The 19409-nt window shown below is 46.2% G+C and overlaps 1 non-coding gene and 1 pseudogene across 1 annotated transcript; one reads left to right on the forward strand and one right to left on the reverse strand.

The window, feature by feature from the left end:
• Positions 1 to 13770: 13770 nt before the first annotated feature.
• Positions 13771 to 18740, forward strand: LOC114913285 (uncharacterized; annotated as a pseudogene).
• Positions 14140 to 14245, reverse strand: LOC114913286 (small nucleolar RNA R71). The gene has a single exon (XR_003799286.1). It is a non-coding gene; the product is annotated as a small nucleolar RNA R71 (small nucleolar RNA).
• Positions 18741 to 19409: the final 669 nt, after the last annotated feature.

Consider the following 19409-nt stretch of genomic DNA (forward strand, 5'->3'; position numbering starts at 1 on the left):
GAAAATTAAAATATGTGTATCCCATAAGTTTTAAGTCAGATTCTCTATAAATTGGCCATTGGTCCTTAATATTTCTTAAATACTTAAAGATTATTTTTACAACTTTCAAATGGTTCTCTCCTAGATTGGACTGATACCTACTCGCTATACCTAGTGAGTAGGCTACATTCGACCTCGTACATGTCATGGCATATATGATAGATCCTACTTTCGAGGTATATAGGATTCTACTCATCACTCTCTCTCTTGAGAAGTTGTCAGACAATCTTTCTTCGAGAGAGTTATTCCCTGGTCTATCGATAGATAGTCTTTTTTGGAATTTATCATGTTGAACCATTTCAGCATAGTATCAATGTTTATGAATTGGGAGAATTCAAACAATCTTTTAGATCATCTCTATAGATCTTCATCTTCAAGATGTAGGATGCTTCTCCCAAATCCTTCATAGAGAAATGTGAAGACAGCCAAAGCTTTACACTTTGTAAAGCAGGGATGCCATTTTCAATTAAGAGAATATCATCCACATAAAGTATAAGAAAAATAACTACAAAACCATTAGCCTATTTATATGTTGGATGTATGCCCCAGAAGCCAATCTTGATTGATGCATATCATATTTCTAGGATATAATTTTATACTTGATGGATAGTTTCATTATCATTCATGTTGTATGTGTCCATGAATCATCCAAGAGATTAATAAGATGAGGACACATATTCTCAAAGAGTTGAGAATTTGAGACATGTGTCATTAATGGTTAATTTCTAAATTGCTTCCTGTTGGTGCAAAAATCCGCCTGCATCGGAGAAGCTGGAGTCGAGGGAGTCGCGGTCGCCGCTGGGACCTGCAAAAAAAGTCTAAATCAAAGTTGGGGTTGCTTCGACAAGACCCTCCAACGCTCAAGTCAGTTCTCTGCCTCAACAAGAATGGAGTGCTCGAACGAAAATTTTAGCAGAGTTTTTGGGATAGAAATTAGAGCTTAGAGAATAACGTATCTGGGGTATCCCTTTTATAGGCGGAGGGCACAATGGACTGATAGCGACGTTTGTAGCCGTCTGGCCGTAGGCTGCTCGGGATAGAAATTTGAAGTAGATCATTTGCAGTGAAAACTCAGAGTGGGTCACTTGCAGTAGGAGCTCGGAGTCCGACTCCCGTAGGAGTCCGAACGAAGTCTTCCTACAGCCGGAGTCGGGGATGAAGTCTGGCTCCCGTAGGAGTCCGGACGAAGTCTTCCTGCAGTCGGAGTCGGGGATGAGGTCCGGCTCCCGTAGGAGTCCGGGCGAAGTCTACCTGCAATTAAAGTCGGGGGTGAAGTCCGGCTCCCGTAGGAGTCCGGGCAAAGTCTACTTGCAATTGAAGTCGGGGATGAAGTCCGACTCCCGTAGGAGTCCGGACGAAGTCTACTTGGAATTGAAGTCGGGGGCGAAGTCCGGCTCCCATAGGAGTCCAGGCGAAGTCTACCTGCAATTGAAGTCGGGGGCGAAGTCGGGATCCCGTAGGAGTCCAGACGAAGTCTACCTGCAATTGAGATAGGGGACGAAGTCCGACTCCCGTAGGAGTTCGAACGAAGTCTACCTGCAATTGAAGTCGGGGGTGAAGTCTAGCTCTCGTAGGAGTCCGGACGAAGTCTACCTGCAATTGAAGTCGGGGGCGAAGTCCGGCTCCCATAGGACTTCGGGCGAAGTCTACCTGCAATTGAATTCGGGAGCGAAGTCCGACTGCCGTAGGAGTCCGGATGAAGTCTACCTGCAATTGAGGTCGGGGATGAAGTTCGGCTCCCGTAGGAGTCCAGACGAAGTCTACCTGCAATTGAAGTCGGGGACGAAGTCTGGCTTCCGTAGGAGTCCGGACGAAGTCTACCTGCAATTGAGGTCGGGGATGAAGTCCGACTCCCGTAGGAGTCCGGATGAAGTCTACCTGCAATTGAAGTCGGGGATGAAGTCTGGCTCCCGTAGGAGTCCGGACGAAGTCTTTCTGCAGTCGGAGTCGGGGACGAAGTCTGGCTCCCATAGGAGTCCGGACGAAGTCTACCTGCAGCTAGAGTCGGGGATGAAGTCCGGCTCCCGTAGGAGTCCGGACGAAGTCTACCTGCAATTGAAGTCGGAGATGAAGTCCGGCTCCCGTAGGAGTCCGAACGAAGTCTACCAGTAATTGAGGTCGGGGATGAAGTCCGGCTCCCGTAGGAGTCCGGATGAAGTCTACCTGCAATTGAAGTCGGGGATGAAGTCCGGCTCCCGTAGGAGTTCTGATGAAGTCTTCCTGCAGCCGGAGTCAGGGACAAAGTCTGGCTCCCGTAGGAGTCCAGACGAAGTCTACCTGCAGCTGGAGTCGGGGACGAAGTCTGGCTCCCGTAGGAGTCCAGACGAAGTCTACCTACAATTGAAGTTGGGGATGAAGTCCGGCTCCCGTAGGAGTCCGGACGAAGTCTTCCTGTAGCCGGAGTCGGGGACAAAGTCCGACTCCCGTAGGAGTCCGGATGAAGTCTTCCTGCAGTCGGAGTCGAGGACGAGGTCCGTCTCCCATAGGAGTCCGGGCGAAGTCTATCTGCAATTAAAGTCGGGGGTGAAGTCCGGCTCCCATAGGAGTCCAGACGAAGTCTACCTGCAATTGAAGTCGGAGATGAAGTCCGACTCCCGTAGGAGTCCGGACGAAGTCTACCTGTAGCCGGAGTCGGGGATGAAGTTCGGCTCCCATAGCAGTCCGGACGAAATCTACCTGCAATTGAAGTCAGGGATGAAGTCCGGCTCCCGTAGGAGTCCGGACGAAGTCTTCCTGCAGCCGGAGTCGGGGACGAAGTCCGGCTCCCGTAGGAGTCTGGACGAAGTCTACCTGCAGCTGGAGTCGGGATCGAAGTCTGGCTCCCGTAGGAGTCTGGACGAAGTCTACTTGCAATTGAAGTCGGGGATGAAGTCCGGCTCCCGTAGGAGTCCAGACGAAGTCTACCTGCAATTGAGGTCGGGGACGAAGTCCGGCTCTCGTAGGAGTCCGGATGAAGTCTACCTGCAATTGAAGTCGGGGACGAAGTCTGGCTCCTGTAGGAGTTCGGATGAAGTCTTCCTGCAACCGGAGTCGGGGATGAAGTCCGGCTCCCGTAGGAGTCTGGACGAAGTCTACCTGCAGCTGGAGTCGGGGACGAAGTCCGGCTCCTGTAGGAGTCCGGACGAATTCTACCTGCAATTCAAGTCGGGGATGAAGTCCGGCTCCCGTAGGAGTCCGGACGAAGTCTTCCTGCAGTCGGAGTCGGGGATGAAGTCCAGCTCCCGTAGGAGTCCGGACGAAGTCTTCCTGTAGCTGGAGTCGAGGATGAGGTCCGGCTATCGTAGGAGTCCGGGCGAAGTCTGCCTGCAATTGAAGTCGGGGGTGAAGTCCGGCTCCCGTAGGAGTCCGGACGAAGTCTTCCTGCAGCCAGAGTCAGGGATGAAGTCCAGCTCCCGTAGGAGTTCGGACAAAGTCTACCTGCAGCTGGAGTCGGAGACGAAGTCCGGCTCCCGTAGGAGTCCGGATGAAGTCTATCTGCAATTGAAGTCGGGGACGAAGTCTGGCTCCCGTAGGAGTTCGGACGAAGTCTAGAAGGTGGTCGATCATCATGGAAACTTGGGTGGAGTCCATCCGTCGTGAAGAATCCAGTCGATGCTGGTGGGGGGCTTATTCGTCGGCAAAACTTGGGAGTGTTGCGGAGGCTCGGTCGCCAGAGAGGTTCGAAGAGATGTCGCCGAAGGTCGGAAGTCGGTAGAATCCCTGGAGGGTCACTCCTGTCACGAACTTTGGTTGGAGGGTATTTTATACCCAACACTAGTCTCCCTACTTTCGAGTTCGAGTTTCGAATGAAGGAAGTACAGAGAAATTTTCACAGTCGAAGTTGTCCCCTTGAATCCTGTGCACGATTGCCCTCAGATATTCTGGCATTTAATGCGCGCGTGCTGGAGTCTTTTCAAATCGGGGCGATCCGAAGGGACCTTTCGAAATTTTTGCTGGAGCATTGGCCCAGGTATGGTGCAGTAATGGCTCTGTCAGCTGTCAGCCTCTTTTAGCCACCTGCGGTGGCGAGTGGGACACGTGGCAAGCGTGGGTCGGCCTAGGGAGATCCGCGATCATTATAGCGTCGGATCGCAGGGTCTATTTAAACCTGCCTTTTCGCCTTCAGGAGTCTCATTCCACCTGAGAGTTCTGTCAGTGTCTGTCTTCTCTCCGAGAGCTCTGACCCTCTTTGGCATCCACCTTGGCCCTAAGCATTCTTCGAGTCATCCCTGTCCTCGCCCCTTTGCATCCTTCGGAGCGATCTAGGTTAGTCCCAGAACTTTCGTTTCTCTTCTTGCTATCTAGGTGCCCTTTCTCCTCCATTTTTCTTCTGCCGCATTCCTCTGGTTTGGTCCCCCGCAAACCTTTCGCCTCTTGTCCCATCTGATTTTTCCAGGATCTTTAGGGTCTTTGTTTGAAATATCCTCCGGCACCTCTGCCTCTAGTAGTCCAGGAGTTCGTCCGCCTCAGCCCCCCAGAACCCCCACACTGTGGACGAACCCACATCTAGGGCTGGGCCTCGCCTGGTTTTTGCGTCGGATGCCATTCTCTATTCCCTGACTCTGGATGAACTTTTACTGATAAGGGTTCAATATGGAGTTCCTTCGGAGTACGATCTGGAGCTTCCTGGTCCCGTCGATCGGGCTAGCACCCCCCCACCTGGCCGTTTCTACCTATATCAGGAGGCCTTCCATGCCGGACTCTGGCTTCCGCTTTCGCCCTTCGTCATCACCCTCTTCCATTTTTTAGACATTTCTTTAGCTTTGGTTGTGCCGAATTCTTTTAGGTTTTTGATAGGGTTCCTCTCCCTTTGCCATGCAGTCGAAGTTCAGCCATCTCTTTCTTTGTTTAGATATTTTAACACCTTCAAGCGCCACCCATCGGCGAAGGACTGGTGATATTTCTTTCTCCAGTTTGGCAAGAAGGGGTTGCTGAAAGGTGCTCCCTCTTCAATCCACAACTGGAAGGAGAAGTACCTCTTCGTCCAATGCCCGACCTTGAGGCTGGGATTGCCCCCTTGGAGCTCCCTAAGGGACTCTGTCTGTAGGGCTCCTAGCTTGGGGAAGGATGACCTTCAGGCCATCCAAAAACTTCTTAGTTACTCAACTCCTTCCCTTCCCAACCTTCTGAAGGAGCAGTTTTTGTTCAACATCGGCTTGAGCCCCCTGGACCCTGCGAGTATCCCATCTTTCCTTTCCTTTTCTTTTCTCCTGCTCTTCTTCTCTCTCTCTCTATTTTCTTCTTTTTTTTTTCATTCCATTACTGATCTCTTTTCCTCTCTCTTCTTTTTTTTTTTTCAATCTTCCAGGCTCTGTAACACACATTTTGCTAATGAAATGAAAAGGTCTTTGTTACCTTATCCGTACGTCGTGTTGAATTATTGTGCACTGGATTTCTTTCATTTTTATCCCGTGCGATGTCGATGTTGTTCGAAGGTTTCTTGTTCATCTTTGTATTAGGTCGTCATTACCGAGTTTCTTGTGCTTTTGATTGGTTCGACATCGACGCCGCTTGGAGGTTCCTAGCCATCGCCGTGTCGATTTGTCTTTTGTTCGCGATCGTAGATCTTACTTTCTCTTCCTCCCTCTTCATAGAGACGAGGTCCTTTGTGCATTTAGTGTAGTTCAGCCTCCATTTTTCGTTGGGGTAGCCCGTCGCTGTTCCTTCACATTTTCCTCCTCCTTCTTTTTTTTTTTAGGCAAGGGTTCTCCCTAGCTTTTTACGGAGTCACGGTAGTGTAGAAGGGTCACCGAGAAGGTTTTCTTCTTTCTTGCCAGGTCTCGAATGGCCGGACCTTAATTGGTGTCGAGATGAGGTTCTTCCCCTATTTCTGATGTGATCGATTTCAGCTCAGGTTAGGATGAGGTTCTCCTTCTATTCCTAACGGGGCTGTGGGGGCACATATGGGCACTGTATGGCCTCTCCCCCCATCTGGTCTACAAACAACCGGGCCTTCGATCTTGCTCATGTTAGGGTGAGGTTCTCCTCCTGTCCCTAACATGGCTGTGGGGGCGCATATGGGCGCTGTATGGCCTCTCCCCCCATCCGGTCTACAAATAACCGGGCCTTCAACCTTGCTCATGTTAGGGTGAGGTTCTCCTCCTGTCTCCAACATGACTGTGGGGGCGCATATGGGTGCTGTACAGCCTCTCCCCCCATCCGGTCTATAAATAATTGGGCCTTCGACCTTGCTCATGCTAGGACGAGGTTCTCCTCCTGTCCCTAACATGGCTGTGGGGGTGCATATGGGCGCTGTATGGCCTCTCCCCTCATTCGATCTACAGAAAATCGGGCCTTCGACCTTGCTCATGTTAGGACGAGGTTCTCCTCCTGTCCCTAACATGGCTGTGGGGGCGCATATGGGCACTATATGGCCTCTCCCCCCATTCGGTCTACAAATAATCGGGCCTTCGATCTTGCCCACATTGGGGTTTGTTTTTGTTGTCCGATGGGGTCGTCCTCTGTCGTTACAAGTCTATGCCAAAAAGGAAAAGATGTGCAAGTCCGAAAGAAATCTTGATTTAAAGTAGGATCGCTCGCAATACATTTACAAGTTTTCAAACCCTAGGGCTGTGGAAGGTCTGCTTCCTGTCAAGGTCCTCCAGAGATGGAGTTAATGATCCCAATTGGAGGCCGATCTCCGGGCTGCTCTTCCCTCCTTGGTGGCTCAGGCTGCGGCAGGGCCCTTGACCGATCTTCTCTACCCTCAGACCGGCGCCGAATGAACCTATCGAGTTGACCTCATCGGATGAGCTCCTCGATCTCATCTCGGAGCTGGATGTATTCCTCCGTGTCGTGGCCGTGGTCACGATGGTAGAGGCAAAACTTGTTAGGACTGCATTTTTCGAGGTGCGTGCGCATCTTCTCTGACCTTGGGAGCTGCTCTCTGACCTCCATCAGCACCTAAATTTTCGATGCGTTGAGGCGGGCATAGCTGCAGAATCTTCCAGGGGGTGAGCTCAGTCGAGCCCGGTGCTCCGGGCTTCCCTGCCTGTGTGCTCGAGGAGGAGTTTGGATGCGCTTGTGCCTGGGAGGAGTTCAAGAATGTGGCCGAGCTTCTCTCAGCTTTTTTTCGACTGCGGGCTTACTCGAGTCTCCCGCCTGCCGCTCTCTTGCGGTCTCCTCATCTTTCATTTTGAAGGCTTCTTTCGTTCGGGCGTACCCTTTGGCCCGAGCCAACAGGTCAGCAAAATCCCTGGGGTACTTCTTTTCCAGAGAGAATAAAAGGTCGTTCTTCTGAAGGCCGCCTTTCAGGGCGGCCATCGCTACCGATTGGTCCAAGTTCCAGACCTCCAATGCGGCGACATTGAAACGGTTGATGTAGGCCCGAATGGACTCCCCCTCCCTCTGCTTGATGTTGATGAGGGACTCCGAACCCTTCCGGGGATGCTGACTGCTAACAAAATGAGCCACAAACTGGTGGCTCATCTGATTAAAGAAAAAGATGATACCCGGCTTCAGCACTGAGTACCAGTTTCTCACCGCTCCCTTCAAGATGGATGGGAAGGCTCGGCATAGAATGATGTTGGGTGCACCATGAAGCAGCATCATTATCCGGAAGGCCTCCAGGTGGTCAACTGGGTCCGAAGTCCCATCGTAACTTTCAAATTGAGGGAGTTTGAAGTTCGGCGGGATCGGTTCCTGCATGATCATTTGAGAAAAGGGAGGGTCAGTACAAATGTCCTCACCATAAGCGGGGGGAGCGTGGCGGAGTTCTTCGATCCGTCGGTTCATCTCCTGGAACCTCCGGTCCAGGAAATCCTCTCGACTACGGATCACAAGGGTCTTCTAGCAGAATGGAGGTAGAGATCTTCCAGGGGTGGAATCATGATCTGACTGAGGGCTCTCCACCCTTGGATTCATCTTTCCAAGAAAGACGGGGCGGCTGGCCCAAGTGGCCCGTCCTACCATCGGATTTTGGAGTTCTGGTGATGCTCTCTCCAGTCGCACTGATGCCTGTGCCTGCTGCTACTGTTGTATGGCCTGCACAGCTTCAGTGAGGCCTCTGACCTGCTACACCAGTAGGTCAAATTACTCCGTGCCAACCGTCATTGTCGGAGGAGGGGGAGGAGGCTGGAAAACTGAAGGTGAGGTCGGAGCCTGAGATCTGGCTGCAGAGGCTGTGGATCGCCGCGTGGATGCTTTGTGGGGAGGCATCGGGTGAAGACCTAGTGGGGGAAGGAGGAGAGGACGTCGGAAAAGATGACCGAAGGCGGTTCTGTTGAGTGCTCCTTTAAGAACAAGGGTACTGCGAAGACACAACCCCTTCTTCTAGCGCCAATCCTGTTGGTGCAAAAATTCGCCTGCGTCGGAGAAGCTGGAGTCGAGGGAGTCGCGGTCGCCATCGGGACCTGCAAAAGAAGTCTAAACCGAAGTTGGGGTTGCTCCGGCAAGACCCTCCAATGCTCAAGTCAGTTCTCTGCCTCAACAAGAATGGAGTGCTCGAACAGAAATTTTAGCAGAGTTTTTGAGATAGAAATTAGAGCTTAGAGAATAACGTATCTGGAGTCTCCCCTTTTATAGGCGGAGGGCGCAACGGACTGATAGCGACGTTTGTAGCCGTCTGGCCGTGGGCCGCTCGGGGTAAAAATTTGAAGTAGATCATTTGCAGTGAAAACTCGGAGTGGGTCGCTTGCAGTAGGAGCTTGGAGTCTGGCTCTCGTAGGAGTTCGGATGAAGTCTTCCTACAGTCGGAGTCGGAGATGAAGTCCGGCTCCCGTAGGAGTCCGGACGAAGTCTTCCTGCAGTCGGAGTCGAGGACGAGGTCCGGCTCCCGTAGGAGTCCGGGCGAAGTCTACCTGCAATTGAAGTCGGGGGTGAAGTCTGGCTCCTGTAGGAGTCTGGGTGAAGTCTACCTGCAATTGAAGTCGGGGGTGAAGTCCGGCTCCCGTAGGAGTCCGGACGAAGTCTACCTGCAATTGAAGTCGGGGGCGAAGTCCGGCTCCCGTAGGAGTCCGGGAGAAGTCTACCTGCAATTGAAGTCGGGGGTGAAGTCCGTCTCCCGTAGGAGTTCGGACGAAGTCTACCTGCAATTGAGGTCGGGGATGAAGTCTGGCTCCCGTAGGAGTCCGGACGAAGTCTACCTGCAATTGAAGTCGGGGGCGAAGTCTGGCTCCCGTAGGAGTCCGGACGAAGTCTACCTGCAATTGAAGTCGGGGGTGAAGTTCGGCTCCCGTAGGAGTCCGGGCGAAGTCTACCTGCAATTGAAGTCGGGGGCGAAGTCCGACTCCCGTAGGAGTTCGAACGAAGTCTACCTGCAATTGAGGTCGGAGATGAAGTCCGACTCCCGTAGGAGTCTGGACGAAGTCTACCTGTAATTGAAGTCGGGGATGAAGTCCGGCTCCCGTAGGAGTCCGGATGAAATCTACCTGCAATTGAGGTCAGGGATGAAGTCCGGCTCCCGTAGGAGTCTGGACGAAGTCTACCTGCAATTGAAGTCGGAGATGAAGTCCGGCTCCCGTAGGAGTCCGGATGAAGTCTTCCTGCAGTCGGAGTCGGGGACGAAGTCTGTCTCCCGTAGGAGTTCGGACGAAGTCTACCTGCAGCTGGAGTCGGGGATGAAGTCCAGCTCCTGTAGGAGTCTGGATGAAGTCTACCTGCAATTGAAGTCGGGGATGAAGTCCGGCTCTCGTAGGAGTCCGGACGAAGTCTACCTACAATTGAGGTTGGGGACGAAGTCCGGCTCCCGTAGGAGTCCGGACGAAGTCTACCTGCAATTGAAGTCGGGGACGAAGTCCGGCTCCCGTAGGAGTCCGGACGAAGTCTTCCTGCAGCCAGAGTCAGGGATGAAGTCCGGCTCCCGTAGGAGTCCGGACGAAGTCTACCTGCAGTTGGAGTCAGGGACGAAGTCCGACTCCCATAGGAGTCCGGACGAAGTCTACCTGCAATTGAAGTCGGGGATGAAGTCCGGCTCCCATAGGAGTCCGGACGAAGTCTTCCTGTAGTCAGAGTCAGGGATGAAGTCCGGCTCCCGTAGGAGTCCGGATGAAGTCTTCCTGCAGTCGAAGTCGAGGACGAGGTCCGGCTCCCGTAGGAGTCCGGGCGAAGTCTACCTGCAATTGAAGTCGGGGGCGAAGTCCGGCTCCCATAGGAGTCCGGACGAAGTCTGTCTGCAATTGAAGTCGGGGACGAAGTCCGGCTCCCGTAGGAGTCCGGACGAAGTCTTCCTGCAGTCGGAGTCGGGGATGAAGTCTGGCTCCCGTAGGTGTCCGGATGAAGTCTACCTGCAGCTGGAGTCGGGGACGAAGTCCGGCTCCCGTAGGAGTCTGGACGAAGTCTACCTGCAATTGAAGTCGGGGATGAAGTCCGGCTCCCATTGGAGTCCGGACGAAGTCTACCTGCAATTGAGGTCGGGGACGAAGTTCGGCTCCCGTAGGAGTCCGGACGAAGTCTACCTGCAATTGAAGTCGGGGGCAAAGTCCGGCTCCCGTAGGAGTCCAGACGAAGTCTACCTGTAATTGAAGTCGGGGGCGAAGTCCGGCTCCCCTAGGAGTCCGGGTGAAGTCTACCTGCAATTGAAGTCGGGGGCGAAGTCCGGCTCCCGTAGGAGTCCGGACGAAGTCTATCTGCAATTAAGGTCGGGGATGAAGTCCGACTCCTGTAGGAGTCCGGATGAAGTCTACCTGCAATTGAAGTCGAGGACGAAGTCTTTCTGCAGCCTGAGTCGAGGCGAGGTCCGGCTCCCGTAGGAGTCCGGGCGAAGTCTACCTGCAATTGAAGTCAGGGGCGAAGTCCGGCTCCCGTAGGAGTCCGAACGAAGTCTACCTGCAATTGAAGTCGGAGATGAAGTCCGACTCCCGTAGGAGTCTGGACGAAGTCTTCCTGCAGCCAGAGTCGGGGATAAAGTCCAGCTCCCGTAGGAGTCCGGACGAAGTCTACCTGCAGTTGGAGTCAGGGATGAAGTCCAGCTCTCGTAGGAGTCCGGACGAAGTCTACCTGCAATTGAAGTCGGGGACAAAGTTCGGCTCCCGTAGGAGTTCGGACGAAGTCTAGAAGGTGGTCGATCATCGTGGAAACTTGGGTGGAGTCCGTCCGTCGCGAAGAATCCGATCGACGCTGGTGGGGGGCTTATCTGTCGGCAAAACTTGGGAGTGTTGCGGAGGCTCGACCGCCAGAGAGGTTCGGAGAGATGTCGCCGAAGGTCGGAAGTGGTAGAATCCCCGGAGGGTCACTCCTGTCACGAACTTCGGCTGGGGGGTATTTTATACCCAACACTCCCAATTATAGGATAATCATAGAGATGATAAATGATCCAGATAGATTGGTGAATAGATCATTTTTTTCAGACAGACAAGTCTCAAGTCTATAGTGTAAAGATACTAGAGTGAGAGTATATAGAGAACAACTAGTACTGAGTGTGACTAATATAAAAAGAAGTCACATGGATGTCTCCTCATTCATTAGTAACTTTCTCGATGCTGCAGTTGTGTGAATAGTCCGTTGACCTGCAATGCCATGACTGCTCATAGTGAGACTGCTGAAGTTTGACTATACAGAAATATTACTTCAATGAGTCCTTATAATGGATGTTGGTGATAGTTGATCCACTATAGGAGCAGGGTGAGCATTTAGATGGGATCTATCGACCTTAACTGAAAAAAATAGTCCTATAAAATTTAAAAGACTGAGTTTTTAAGTCTATGGCCATAATAGTGTGATTGATGGAAAAGAGTTTTCATGAAAATCACAGTTCGATTCGAGTAAATTGAATCTATCATATGACCGATGCTGAGGTTTGATGATTTATCCATGACCTATCATCTATTCGAAACTCACGATAAAGAGACTGAATCACATGATAAATGCACTAAGAGATTCATTACTTTTATTCTACTAGGTTGCTGCTACATATTGCTAGATGTCACTGTAGATTGTGAGATCCACGAGAATCATCTTGATGATCGATGATTGATAGAGGCATAATTCTACATTTTATTTCTCTCTACATTTAATCTATTTAGCATTGTTAATGTCTTATTGTGATGATTAATGCTGATGTTCATGTATGAGACATAATTTCTAGTATTATACGATTTCAACCTTCCGGGCTTCTTGCAGGTTTTTGGTGAGCTTAATGTTTGAATTGGAAGAAATGGTCTCCAGTGAAGTTGTAGTGGACATCCTAAGCTTTCCAGAAAATCCAATTGAGGTGATCCAAAAGTCTAAACTCAAATAAATTTCATAAGCCACAATTCTTGTGAAGAGCCCAAAGCTCAGAAACGTTGCTATCCTATCCAAAATTGGCATGGAAGATTGCAGCAGAAAAATCTATTGGCAGAATTAAAGGGAGAGACAATTTTGTAAAGACGTTGAGACTAATCATCACTTCCCTAATTTAAAAAATTTATTTTTGCACCTTTTCTTAATTTGGATCATTGTCTTAATAACTTTCCTTAATTTGAAAAATCTGTTTGGGCCACCCTCCTTAAATTAATGATGCTTTAGTTGGCAGCCAGACGGGGGAAAATCTTATTATTTTTGGCAGACTTGGGAGGAGGACGTTGTTTTTGGGAGTGCTTGGCTGCTAGGAAAAAAAAAAGAGGACAAAGGAAAAACACATCATAAACTCTTGTTATTTTATTTTTCCATGAGTGGTTAAATCTTTTGTTCGGTTCAAGGGATTTCTAGCTTGGTTAGCATGATTGTGAGACTCGATTTGTAATTCTAATATCACTCTCTATTTGAATATCTATGTTTCTTTGTTTTATTATTGATTTTTTGTATGGATTAATTGATTAAGAGGCCTATTAATTGATTGTCTGTGTGATTGAATGCTAAACTAAGTTCTTAATCCGTAATTGTTATGCAACTTGGTTAAAGTAGCACTTAGGCAAAATGATTATGATCCCAATTTTCGTTGCTTGTCTAAGGGAAAACATAGAATGAATCAATTAATTTACGCTTGTTAAATTATTGTTCATCCTTAGCTTCGTCCTAGTATGTACTGCTATCAATGAATTCATGAGGATTGCTCAATACCAATTGGTTTATTGATAAGAATTTAAATTGGGTATTGGGCTTGAATTAATGAGTGTAGGGAAGATAAGATTTATCTTGCTCCTGGGTAAATTCTTAGCTAAGTATTCAAAGAGAGAATAATACATTCATACGCCAATGATCAATCTACAATCTAACGCGAACTCCCTTGAATCGGATCTATTTTGAATTGAAGTTTTTTTTAATCACATTTTATTTTAATTATTTCTTATATTTCACATTTGCTTCAACACCCCCTTCTTATTATTTAAATCTGATCATCACATTCGGTCTCTGGGTTTGACCTGGACTCACTAATACTACAAGAAAAAAATCTTACAAGAACTAGTGAGAATAGTAATTAATTTTTGGTGAATTCGGCAAGCATCAAAATTTTGGTGCCATTGCCAGGGACTGATTTTTGATCAATCTATGTGTTCTTGTTGATTCTGTACTTTAATTTGGTGATTCTTATTAATAAATAGTGCTGCCTTAATTGTGTTTGTGAAGATGTGCAGTTTGTAGGTCTCAACTAAGCACTTCGGTGGCCAATTTTCTAAGTGTTTATGGTCTATGACTCGAGCCTCTTATTTTAGTGAATTGAAATTTGATCCAGAAATTGAAAGAACCTTGCACAAATTAAGGAGAAAAGCTAGACAAATTTCGACATAACAAGCTTCAACACCTAGAAGAGCACTTGTTTCTTCATCGGGCATCAACATAGCTCTTGAATTAATTTCTGATGGTTCTTCTAGTAGTTCAGAAGTAGAGGAAGCCATGGCTGCAAATAATAGAACTTTAAAGGAGTTGGCTGCCCCTGATTTAAATCAACAGCCTTTGTGTATTGAGTACCCTATATTAGATGCTGCTTTTGAACTAAAATCGGGACTAATACATTTATTACCCACCTTTCGTGGTCTTGTAGGGGAGGATCCGCACAAGCACTTGAAGGACTTCTATGTGGTGTGTTCAAGTATGAAACTGCAAGGAATTTTGAAAGAACAAATCAAACTGCGAGCTTTTTTATTTTCCTTAGCAGACTTGGCTAAGGACTGATTGTACTATCTTCCATCAAGCTCCATTGATTCATGGAATGAGATGAAGCAGTTGTTTTTTGAGAAATATTTCTCTGCTTCCAGAGCTGCCAACATAAGGAAGGAGATTGTGGTATTCAGCAGAATAATGGAGAAACATTGTACGAATATTGGGAGCGATTTAAAAGATTATGTGCGAGTTGCCCACATCATCATATTAGTGATCAGCTCTTGATTCAATATTTTTATGAAGGTTTGATGCCAATGGATAGGAGTATGATAGATGTAGCTAGTGGAGGCTTCTTGGTGGACAAAACATCGGAGGCTACGAAAAATCTGATTTCCAACATGGCAGCAAATTCTCAACAATTTGGAACAAGGATGGATCATACACCTAAGAGAGTGAATGAGGTAAGCACATCTTCTCTTGAACAAAAAGTGGAAGAACTAACCTCTCTTATGCGTCAAGTTGTTGTAGGAAATAGGCAACAAGTCAAGGCATGTGGTATTTGCTCGATTATTGGTCATGCTACGGATATGTGTCCAACTTTGCAAGAGAAAGAACCAGTTCAGTAAGCCAATGCCATAGGAGGCTTTCCAGGGCAGTCTCAATGCAAATATGACCTATATTCCAACTCGTACAACTCTGGATGGAGAGATCATCCAAATTTGAGCTATGGGAACCAAGCTGCTCAGAATTGGTACCAACCTCCATTTCAAACTAGGTAGCAAGTAAATCAGGCTCCTAATATGTCACTTGATGAGATTGTTAAGGTGCTAGCAACCAATACACAACAGTTTCAACATGAGACAAGAAACAGCATTCAAAACTTGGAGAAGCAGATTAGTCAGCTAGCAACATCAGTGAGCAAGCTTGAGGCTTAAGGCTCTAGGAAATTGCCCTCCCAAATGATCATAAACCCACGTGAGAATGCAAGTGCCATTACACTGCGAAGTGAAAAAAAAATTGAAGCCCTCATTCAAAACCCTCTAGATTTGGCTAAGAAAAATCAAGAAGAGAAGGAGGCCAAAAATGATGCTGAGAATTTCCCCAAGGTAAAATCTCAACCTATTATGTGTAATTTCACTAATTCTATTTCTCTACCTTTTCCTAGTAGGTTATCCAAATCTAAAAAGGAAGATCAAGAAAGGGAGATCCTTGAGATTTTTCGGAAGGTAGAAGTAAACATTCCTCTACTAGATGCATTCAAGCAAATCCCAAGGTATGCAAAGTTTCTTAAAGTGTTATCCACTACGAAAAGGAAGCTAAGGGGTGATGAGAAGATTAGTGTGGGGGGAAATGTATCAACAGTGATCCAACGTAAGTTACCCCCAAAATGCAAGGATCCAGGTACATTTACAATTCCATGTGTGATTGGTAATACTAAGTTTGAATGTGCCATGTTAGATTTAGGTGCATCCATAAATGTCATGCCACATTCAATTTATGCATATTTGAAATTGGGTCCATTAAAAGAAATGGGTGTAGTTATCCAATTAGCTGATCGTTCTAATGCATACCCTGAGGGGGTAGTTGAGGATGTTTTGGTATAGGTGAATGAGCTAATTTTTCCTGCTAATTTCTATATTTTGTATATGGAGGACAGTACCTCCCCAAATCCTACCCCAATTTTGTTAGGAAGGCCTTTTCTTAAAACAGCTAGAATAAAGATTGATGTTCATGATGGTACCCTTACCATGGAGTTTGATGGAGAGATTATCAAATTTAATATATTTGAGGCAATGAGGTACCCTAGTGATATTCAATCTGCATTTTCTATTGATGTGGTTGATATGTTTACACAGGAGGATTTTGAATTGAGAGATGAGGATGAGTTGGAGGTGGTGCTTAGTCAAGGTTTGAGGGAGTCTGATACAGCATTGCAACTGATTTCTGAAGTTGAAGAGATAATTATGGCGTTGCAATCATTGCCTTCAATTCCTAAAAGGTATGATGTTTGTAAAATTGAGTTACCACTTTCCTACTCAAAATTGTTACCTTTTGTGGTGCAAGCACCAATTTTGGATTTGAAACCTCTTCCTGATCACCAGAAGTATGCTTACTTGGGAAGTGATAAGACATTATCAGTTATCATCACAAAGGATTTGACCTTGATGCAAGAAGAGAGGCTTATGAGAGTGCTATGGGACCACAAAACGGCCATTGGATAGACTATAGCAGACATCAAAGGTATAAGTCTATCAACGTGCATGCATCGAATTCTGTTAGAAGATGGTGCCAAACCAAGCTGAGAAGCTCCAAGGAGATTGAATCCGGTGATGATGGAGGTCATGAAAAAAGAGATTATGAAATTGTTGGATGTAGGAGTCATATACCCAATTTCAGATAGTAGATGGGTGAGTCCAGTTCAAGTTGTGCCGAAAAAGTTCGGAGTAACAGTGGTCAGAAATTAAGATAATGAGCTTGTTCCAACAAGAATTCAGAGTGGATGGTGTATGTGCATAGACTACCGCAAACTGAACACAGTGACAAGAAAAGATCATTTTCCTCTATCATTCATCGATCAGATGCCTGAACGACTGGTAGGTAAGTCTCATTACTGTTTTCTTGATGGATATTCTGGTTATAATCAAATTGTGATTGCACCTGAGGATCAGGAGAAAACCACATTTACATGCCCATTTGAAACTTTTGCATTTAGAAAGATGCCTTTTGGACTCTATAATGCATTGGGAACATTTCAAAGATGCATGGTAAGTATTTTTTCAGATTTAATAGAAAATTGCATTGAAATATTCATGGATGATTTTATTGTGTATGGTGATTCTTTTGATACTTGTTTAGATAATTTATCCCGTGTTCTTGAGTGTTGCATTGAGACAAACCTTATGTTGAATTTTGAAAAATGTCATTTTATGATAGAACAAAGAAGTGTCTTAGGTCACGTTGTTTCATGTAGAGGTATTGAGGTAGATAAGGCTAAGATTGATTTAGTTGTGAATTTACCATATCCCACAAGTGTGCGAAAAGTGCGTTCTTTTCTAGGCCATGCAGGTTTTTATCGAAGATTCAATAAGGACTTCTCGAAGATTGCCCTGCCATTATCTATATTGCTGCAAAAAGAGGTGCCCTTTGAGTTTAGCCAAGAGTGCAAGGAAGCTTTTGATAAGTTAAAATCTGCATTAACCATAGCTCCCATAATTCAACCTCCTAACTGGACTCTGCCATTTGAGATAATGTGTGATGCCAGTAATTATGCAGTAGGAGCTGTTTTAGGGCAACAAGTTGGCAAGCAACCTCATGTGATTCATTATGCATCCAGAACACTCAATTCGGCTCAGTGCAATTATTCGACAATTGAAAAAGAGCTTTTGGCTATTGTGTTTGCATTAGATAAATTTCGGTCATATTTACTTGGCTCTAAAGTTATTGTGTTTTTTGACCATGCAACTTTGAAACATCTCTTGGCAAAGAAGGAGTCGAAGCCTAGACTAATTAGATGGATTCTTCTTTTGCAAGAGTTCGATCTTGAAATCAAAGACAAGAAGGGAGCTGAGAACCTAGTTGCTGATCATTTGAGTAGATTGGTGAGAAAAGAGAATTCTGAACCATTGCAAGAATTTTTCCTTGATAAGCAATTATTTGCTCTGCGAGGTATGGTTCCTTGGTATGCTGATTTGGTGAATTATTTGGTGGGTAGGACCTTACCTAATGACATAAGTAGAGCTAAGAAAGACAAACTTAAGAGCGAGGCAAAATATTATGTGTGGGATGATCCATACTTATGAAAATACTGTTCAGATCAGATTATTAGGAGATGTGTGCCTGATTCTAAAATTCAGTCTGTCCTTACCTTTTGTCATGCTTATGCTTGCGGAGGTTGTTTTGGACCTAAGAGAACAGCTAGGAAAGTATTAGATAGTGGTTTTTATTGGCCTACACTATTTCATGATTCTTATGTATTTTGCAAGAATTGTGAACAGTGTCAAAGGAATGGAGGTTTAACCCATAGGAATGAGATGGTACAAACACCTATACTTGTATGTGAAATCTTTGATGCATGGGGTATTGATTTTATGGTTCCATTTCCTTCTTCTTTTGGTTTTGTTTATATATTGCTTGCAGTGGATTATGTTTCGAAATGGGTGGAAGCAAAGGCCACCAAAATTGACGATTCTAAAGCTGTTGTAGGTTTTATCAAGTCCAACATTTTTAGCAAGTTCGGCATACCAAGAGCAATGATTAGTGATCAAGGAACCCACTTCTGCAATCGGATAGTAGAAGCTTTATTGAAGAAGTATGGTGTTTTTCATAAAATATCTACAGCTTATCACCCCCAAACAAATAGTCAAGCTGAGATATCCAATAGAGAAGTAAAATCCATCTTAGAAAAGATCATGAAGCCGAACAGAAAAGACTGGAGCCTTAGACTTGATGATGTATTATGGGCTTACAGGACAGCATATAAGACACATATTGGGATGTCTCCTTATAGGTTAGTCTTTGGTAAGTCATGTCATCTTCCTGTCGAGCTGGAACACAATGCTTATTGGGCGGTTAAGAGTTGCAACATGGATATGGATGAAGCTGGTGTGCAAAGGAAGCCGCAATTGCAAGAATTGGAGGAGATACGACTTGAGGCATATGAGAATTTGAGAATTTACAAGGATAAGACCAAGGCATTTTATGATAAGATGATTGCTAGGAAGCAATTTGTGGTTGGACAGAAAGTCTTGTTTCATAATTCATGACTTAAATTGATGCCTGGTAAATTATGTTCTCGTTGGATTGGACCCTTTAAAGTTACTAATGTATTTCCTTATGGTGTAGTTGAAGTTCAAAGCTTCGAAACTAACAAGGTGTTCAAGATAAATGGACAAAGACTCAAGCCATTTTATGAAGGTTTTTAGGAGCATACGATAAATGAAGTGCAACTAAAGGATCCAGTTTATTCAGATTGAGGAGAACTGCAATGTCAGGCTAACGACGTTAAACAAATGCACTGCTTGGGAGGCAACCCAAGGGTGGCCAACTGGCCATGATCAGATTTACTTTCTTTATACCTTCTCTTTTTATATTCGTATGCATTGTTTTTGATTTTGCTTCTTTTTTTTTTGCATTTGGGCTTTACATTGAGGACAATGTAAATTGTAAGTGTGGGGGAGAGGATTATGCATGTTTTTGATGTAAAAAAAAAAAAAATCCATATTTGAGTGTTTTTAGGATGTTTCCCCAATGATGTTTACGGATTCATATGCTATAAACTTAGATTAAATTGAGATGAGAGTATCATAACATGATTGAACGAATAACTTGCATACTTAGGCTAAATTTGACTTGAGCTTGATTTTGAAGAGTATTAACTTGTTTTGGTAGACCAAAAACATTTTTGGGTGAGCTTTTGAGCCTCTTTGGATTGA

The sequence above is a fragment of the Elaeis guineensis genome, chromosome 16 (assembly GCF_000442705.2).
Source record: "Elaeis guineensis isolate ETL-2024a chromosome 16, EG11, whole genome shotgun sequence".
NCBI lineage: Eukaryota > Viridiplantae > Streptophyta > Magnoliopsida > Arecales > Arecaceae > Elaeis > Elaeis guineensis.